The sequence below is a fragment of the Notolepis coatsorum genome, assembly GCF_963971535.1.
Source record: "Notolepis coatsorum genome assembly, chromosome: 5".
Classification (NCBI taxonomy): Eukaryota; Metazoa; Chordata; class Actinopteri; order Aulopiformes; family Paralepididae; genus Notolepis; species Notolepis coatsorum.
Window position 1 is genome coordinate 8,631,431 of NC_140169.1, and position 8,317 is coordinate 8,639,747.

Here is an 8,317-nt window from a genome sequence, read left to right on the forward strand (position 1 = left end):
CTCTCTCTCTCTCTCTCTCTCTCTCTCTCTCTCTCTCTCTCTCTCTCCATCTGCCTCTCTATCTCTATCTCTTAACCCTTTCACTACCACACGAACAAAGGGTTAACCATTTCACTGCGACAATACAGACGGTTAACCCTTTCACTGCAACATGACAACGGGTTAACCCTTTCACAACCACACTACAGAAGGTTAACGTCTGTAGTGTGGTAGTGAAAGGTTAACTGTCTGTAGTGTGGTAGTGAAAGGTTAACCTTCTGTAGTGTGGTAAGGTTAACCTTCTGTAGTGTGGTAGTGAAAGGTTAACCTTCTGTAGTGTGGTAGTGAAAGGTTAACCGTCTGTAGTGTGGTAGTGAAAGGTTAACCTTCTGTAGTGTGGTAGTGAAAGGTTAACCTTCTGTAGTGTGGTAGTGAAAGGTTAACCTTCTGTAGTGTGGTAGTGAAAGGTTAACCTTCTGTAGTGTTGATTGATTGATTGATTGAAAAGTTTATTAACAGATTGCAGAATGGGTACAGTACAGTACAGCTCAGTACATACAATTGTTAAGGGGATGCAGACCAGAGAAAGACTTTCGTCTTGTTTACATCAGGGTCCCCCATTTTCAATTCATCATAACATATATGACATACATGACATACAGATAGACAGTACTGCTACATCTATACATTTATGACATATCAGATTTGCAAATACAGTACTGTTTGTGATACAAAAGTGTCCAGAAAAAGAGTGTGGGTGGGGTGGGGTTGGGTGGGTGGGTGGGGGCTGTACATTGGAGGTGTGGGGGGGGGGGGTTGGGTAGGGGACACACACACATTTTACACTGTACATTGGAATACTGACAAAGCCTTACTTGGTCATTTACTGTACAACTAGGTTAGGACATTTGTAGGGGCCAGTTTCGAATTGCAGTCTCACGTAGGTGTTTTTTTAGAGTGTTTTTGAAAGTGGGTAGTGATTCACATTCCTTTACAGCTTTAGGTAGGGCGTTCCACATTGATGTGGCATAATTGCGAAACGTGTTTAGTCCCTTGTTTGAGCCGAATCTGGGTTTTCCATGATTTGTGGAGCTCCCTCTGGTGTTGTGATCGTGGTATTCACTGACCTTTGGGAAGTATTTTGACATGTACATGGGTACCTTGGTCGCGTAGTGTATCTTGTAGACCAGGCCCATTGCAAGTTGCTGTACTCTGTCGTCTACTCTAAGCCATCCTACTAGGTTGTCAAAGTGGGCAGGGGTGAGGTGGGTTCTAGGAGTAAGGTCAAGCAGTAGTCTGACTAGCTTGTTTTGAGATGTTTGTCATTTGTTTTTTAGTGCCTTTGAGGTGCTTTGGTACCATGAGGTGCAAGCATAGTCGTAGTACCCTTGAATGAGTGCTCCTGCCAGAGTCTTCAGGGTATTCTTGTTTACCAGAGAGGAGATCCGGTACAAGAATCGCGTTCGTTGGTTGACTTTTTTTATTACATTGGATGCCATTTTGTCACAGGAAAGATTAGCCTCTAGGATGGAACCCAGGTAGGTAATTTCATCTTTCCTTGTGATAATAGTGTCACCCACTGTAACCGAGAAGCTGTCGGTCTTGCTGAGTTTGTTATTTGAACCGAAGAGAATGGACTCTGTTTTGCCCATGTGTAATGAGTTTGTTGTCGGCGAGCCATATGCAGATTTTGCCTAGTTCCGAGCTGAGGGCTTTTTCAACCCTTTCACTACCACACTACAGAAGGTTAACCCTTTCACTACCACACTACAGACGGTGTGGTAGTGCAAGGTTAACCTTCTGTAGTGTGGTAGTGAAAGGTTAACCTTCTGTAGTGTGGTAGTGAAAGGTTAACCTTCTGTAGTGTGGTAGTGAAAGGTTAACCTTCTGTAGTGTGGTAGTGAAAGGTTAACCTTCTGTAGTGTGGTAGTGAAAGGGTTAACTGTCTGTAGTGTGGTAGTGAAAGGTTAACCGTCTGTAGTGTGGTAGTGAAAGGGTTAACCGTCTGTAGTGTGGTAGTGAAAGGTTAACCGTCTGTAGTGTGGTAGTGAAAGGTTAACCGTCTGTAGTGTGGTAGTGAAAGGTTGTGGTAGTGAAAGGGTTATGACACTTCTATACACACACACACACACACAACCCAGGGTCACTTACAGTGCAATATACCCTTGGAGCAGTTTGGTCTCTTGCTGATGTCACCCTCTTGCTCAAGGCCAATTAGTCAGAGATGGTGGGTTACCATGTGATCCCTCACATGAGACAATCACAAAGAAAACACAAGACAACTTTAGATAACTTAACCCTTTCACTACCACACTACAGAAGGTTAACCCTTTCACTACCACACTATGACGGTGTCGTAGTGTGGTAGTGAAAGGTTAACCATCTGTAGTGTGGTAGTGAAAGGGTTGACCCTTTGTCGTGTGGCAGTGAAAGGGTTAACCTTCCGTATTGTCGCAGTGACAGGGTTAACCCTTTGGTAGTGTGGTAGTGAAAGGGTTATATAGCGTACTGGCCAATCGTGTCTCGCTCTTCGCCATACTGAGATATACCCCTATCTCCAGTACTTACTGTACTTCATTAACGAAAACAATGCACCCATGCACTTGACCAGGCCCCGCCCCAGTATCCCCCTATAAGACACCGGACATGGTCATACTCGCCCTTCCACTTTTTTTCGTTTCCATCATGGACGTTGTTATGAAATGCAGAGAGAAATGGAACATTGTTGGGTTTTCGCCGGAGATTTGCCAGCCCCTGGAATCTTCTCGGCACGTTCCGACAGCGCATCGGGCCTGTCCTGGGGTTTCCTCGTCTTCTGACAGCGGATCGAGGGACGTTGCGCGGCGGCTAGCTGTCATGGCTAGGTCGCGCCCAGGTAGGGCTTGCGCCACTAGGCATAACAATGCTGGCGTTAGTGATACTGCTCGTTGTCCCGTGAGACAACCGAGTTGTGTATTGGCGCAAGGGGCAGGATATCTGGGTAAACGTTGTCGTTTTCCCGGCTATCCTGGAGCGCGCGGCTAATGCTATGCTACGATGCTGGGTTACTGTTCTTTTGATTCCCTGCTGAGGGCTGTCTTTTTAAAAAGGTCTTCCCTCCTCTTAACCATTCATGCTGACGGTCAATCGGTGTCTACTGTTAGGAGTTTTGACGGGGGCTTGTTTACCTTTTTCATGGGTGAATGGGCTGAGGCCTAGGGCTGGTGTGCTTTTTGTGAATCTATGAATGGTGTGCGGGACTGGTGTTTCTCTGGTCTGCATCCCCTTGACATTGTGTGTATGGGCTAGCCTATTCTGCAGTGTGTTGGTGGAGTTTTAGTTCATTTATTCATTCACCCCTTCATGGGTGCACACCACAGTGGAGGTTGCTGGTTGCAACCACCACTGGTGCTCCGTGCTTGTGAAGCAGGTGGCATCAGTCCTTTGCCTCTGGCATGTTGGAACAGTAGCCCGCCCGACCGACGCCATGAGGTGAGTCGGCCCGGCGAGTGGCTGGTGGGCTGTTAAGCCTATACCACCACGGTATAGAATTAGCAGCGATTAGTAACATTGTTCGAATTGCTGTTTTTTCTGTCAAAAATGGTGTCGGGTGGCGGGGCCTTGAAGTCCAGCCGATGTCGAAACATCCCGCAAGGTTTTGACGTTATTAGCTTTGACCTAGCCGCAAGCTATTACCGCAGGGAGGGCTAGGATGCTGTCAACGCTTGTTTACAGACATCTTGGTTGGATTAGTCTCCCTTTGAGGGGGTGAGAAGTTTTTCCCTCCTCAGGGCTCCCCTCTCCGCAGAGGGACTTTGGTCTTTCCGCAGGAGCGCGGGCGGTATTTTACCTAGGCCCCACACCGCCTCACACCGCGCAGCCAGAGGTGAGAGCACGGCCTCGCCAGCGGCTGTGGCGAGGCCCTCAACCAGCGGCCATGTTTCCCCCACCTGAGGTACCCTGGGCACAATGTCAACAGGTGACCGCAAGGCCGACAGCCTTGGCGGCCGAGGGATCGGCTACATTAGATGAGCACGCCCTAAAAAACCGTCACCGTCTAGCTGTGTGCAGCTCGCTCTCCGGTCACTCCCCCCCCCCCAACACCAGCGGGATAAGTGCTCAGATGTGTTTCCTTTGGTTGCGGGTCGCGTGTCTTCAATGAAGCGCAAGCGGCCCCACGTTTCGCTTCTCATGGGGACAGGGGCTGACACCCAGTTGATGGCTGAAACTGTGTCTGTCCGTGAGAATGTTGTGCTGTCAAGCGGCTCCCACGCCACACGTTCTGCGTCTGTGTTTGGTTGAGCCTGGTGTTACGTCTGTCAACTACAAAGGTTGTCAGCAGGGGGGCTCGAGACCTCTTGAGGCAAACAGTGCGGGTTCCCCCAATCTCGCCTTCGCCAGGCCGGGTATCACGTTAGTGACTCCCACTCCCAGAAGACCGGCAGTGGTCTGGCAGGCGCGCGTGATTTGGGTGGTAGTAATTTGGGTGTAGAACAATTCCTCAGCTGTCCATGCTGGAGGGGTGTTCAGTGGGGGAGCTTTTGTCACAGTATGATGTCAGCTTCTCCCGTATCAAACCGGCCCTTTCTGTCGGGGTCCCCCCTTGGGTGCGATTATCTCGTGGGTAGTGTCAGGGTCCGATGTCCCGACTCCACGGAACGCTCTGCTCTGCATCGATGTCGTCTCGATCGCTGTGGGAAGCTGAAGCTCGCCTTTGTTCCAAGTTGGTCACTCTCGGCCGTGTGGGGCATTTTGAATAAATCAAATACTTTATTAGATAAGGCAGTGGTTCTCAAACTGTGGTACGCGTACCACTAGTGGTACTTGGTGGTACTGCTGGTGGTACTTGAAAACATTTACAAAAAAGCAAAAAAAAAAGATTTTTTTTTTTTTTTTTTTTTTTTGCAGTCAGGCCACTGAACTTAGAAGCAGGACAGGCCAGTGTTTCTGGTTGCGGCGGCGCGATAGTTAGATAACCTAAGTGGGGAACAACCAGGAGATCACTGTGACAGAGAGTAGTGCAGTCTAAACAGTCATAAATCTTTAATTCAACTTCAGCCCTGATCATAACCATTTATCTTTTTTGATTTTTTTGTAATGTCAGATAAAAAATGAAATACTCCCACTTTTCTGAAAAGAGTTGGTGTTAAATCTGACATTACAAAAAATCCATCAAAATCTGTGTTGCTGCTAATCATTGACACATGCCTAGCCTGTAATAATCCCCCCCATAAAAATGTACTTTGCATTTGATATATTGAAATTTTTTTACTTTTTGTGTTTTTTTTAACAATAATTTGTGATGCCATCACACAAACTGGCATTTAAAGGGTAAACATTCAAACATGTATTGAATATGTTTTCTTTTCTTTTTTACAATAATTTGTGATGCCCATCACAAACACTGGCATTTAAAGGGTAAAATTTCAAAAATTCCTGCACCAGAATGCAGGAAATTAAGTTTTTGTAACAAAATAAGTGTGTGTGTGTGTGTGTGTGTGTGTGTGTGTGTGTGTGTGTGTGTGTGTGTGTGTGTGTGTGTGTGTGTGTGTGTGTGTGTGTGTGTGTGTGTGTGTGGACGTGTGTGTGTGAGTGAGAATGACGGACAATTGCTTGCTGTGTGAGAGAGAGAGAGAGATAGAGAGAGAATTAAGTACATTTGCTGAAATACAGTTGTTCTTAATTTTCTCACTTGCTATGTGTAACTGAGGGGTTACAAAACCCTGACTGTATTAAAGATTGTGATAGATTAAACCACTGCTAATTATTATTATTATTACTTGCCAGAAAGTACAGTTATAATATGGCAGACACTCAGAATAAGATGGCACGGTGACAAAGAAATATCATTTATAGTATTTATTATTATGCAGTAATTGTACAGAATGGGAATTAAGGTCGCGCTTGTATGGCGAAGAATATGAATAAAGTCAGTGAGTAGCAAAGTCAGTTGGAATGAATAATTCCTAAGCTGGGATACTAGACTAAACGCCGCCTGGCGTAGGATGGCACTATAGTGGGCAAACGATGGTACCGCTGGAGACAGGGGGTGTCCTCCCAGAGATGTAAGCTCTGGAGGAAGGAAGAATGTTCGGATACTCAGTCTGTTCACTTGAAGAAAGGGGGTTCTCGTACGGAATCCAGTCCTTATAATCCAAATGCTCAGCAGCAAAGCAATAGCTGTAATCCAATTGCTCGATAGCAATGACGATAGCCAGCTAGCTTCGGTCCTCGAAGCTAGCCCGAGGTAAGATCTTCAAGGTGGTTAAATCCAAACGACAGTGGGTATTAACGAGGCTCTTCTCCATGGTAGTACGTTCCACAATCACTATAATCCAACCAATACTGGTTCTGCAATCGCCGCAGTAGGTTCCAATATGCACATGTCCAGTAGTTCCACGACTAGGCCCTCCTCGTGTACTGGCACTAATTACTAAGTCCACGCACACTTGCTAAGGTTTCACTAGTTACTAAACGAACGAACTGCTGGGTAATGCTACATACCGAACGAACTGCTATAACACGATTCACACTAAATGACGACTCTTTACTTCACATTAAGCTAAGTCGAACTTGACGTTACTGCATTAACTCTGACACTTTTACTATTCACTTCGCACGTTAGGTTCACAACACTCTGTTTAGACGAACTGCTTCACACTACATTAGAATCACACTACTGCTGCTGCGCCTTCCACGATATATATACTTAAGTGGCTTTCTAGTGCCAAGCCTCAGCTCTCGTCTCGAATCAATACGCCGGCACCAGGCATGTTCCAACATGCCCAGACTCGCCTTTGAACCTGACTTCAGGGGCGCGTTGCCTGGCGCCGAGAACGTCAAGGGCATTATCCAATGAGGAAAGTGAATATTACTAGGATTCAAACGCAGGCTTAAAGGGATATAGCTTATATATATAAATAATATACAAGTTATATAAAACAATAAAAACGTAGATTCTCAGCTTTAATCAGGCCCTTCACAACACTATGTGAGAATGTTAGTTATTATGTTCTCAATGCCCCTTGCATTGTATGAGTTGTGTGGAAGCGTTTGCTAGTTCTAGTGCTATCCCTTTGTACATTGTGGCTGTGTCTGACCAAAGTTAACAATAAATAATGGTATTAGGAATACATTTGCCTCCTGCGTGAACTGTGCATAGCAGAATAGACTGTATTTTAACGCCGGTCATAGGGTGGTACTTGGAGAGCCAGCTACGTTCTCAGGTGGTACTTGGTGTAAAAAGTTTGAGAACCACTGATGATAAGGTGTTAAAAAAAAAAAAAAAAAAAAGGGAGAAAAGGTTGACAACTGAAGAAAGGAGAATAATTACTTTAAAGTGTCAAATAGGTACATTGGAATTTGGATTATTGGATATTGTGTGACTATATATATATATATATGTACTTATGTACGTATGATTTTTATTTTTGTATATTTCTGTGCATTTTTCATTTGTCATGGATCCAGCAGCTAATTCAGAAGGGGCTGGGGTTTCTGAAGGAGAGAGTTTCTCTGGGGTGGGCTTTGGGAGAGGTTGGTTTTTGGGTGATGAGGGCCAAACGCCTAGGGTGGGTGGGTTTCAAACCCCACGGTTTTGTTCCACTGGTGGCCATGTCCCCCGGTATGAATTGCCAAGCCCACAAACAGCTTCTCATGTAGATTTGAGTGCTCTCATCTCAGAGTTGGCCAGTCAGATCGGTCAGTCGATTGCGACCCAGTTACAGGGTGACAGGGGTGTTACTAGGTCCATGTCAGCAGAGAGCCCTAAATCGGAGCAGAGAGCTCCTGAGTTGAATTTGTCAGGTGTAAAGCTCGTCATGCAGTCCGATGTTAAGGAGCCACCAATTTTCAGGGGCGATGGCAGTGATAAATACTCCGTTCGTGAGTGGGTGGAAGTAGTGGGGGTGTATCTTATGAAGAGAAACACACCGAAACACCAACAGTCACAAGAGATATTGTCTAAACTAATGGGGGGGGCGAAAGATGTAGTGAGCTACGACACAACCCCACACTTGACCCCATCAAAACTCCTGACTTGATATTTGACATACTGAAGCAGCACTTCGGTGAGCTATCTTACTCCTCCATGCCCATGGCTGACTTCTATAATACCAAGCCACTGCAGCGGGAGGGAGTGATGGAGTACTGGATTAGACTGAACAATGCTATTGATATAGCAGATGAGTGTCTAAAGAGGCAGGGGCGTAGTGTTGAGGATCCAGGACGTGAAGTGTCAATGATGTTCATTAAGTACTGTCCAGACCCGGTCCTTTTCAACAGGCTCAGCATAAGGGCGGCTGAAGAGTGGTCGACCAGCGAGGTTCAGGAGCGCATCGACAGCCACCAGCGTGAGCTC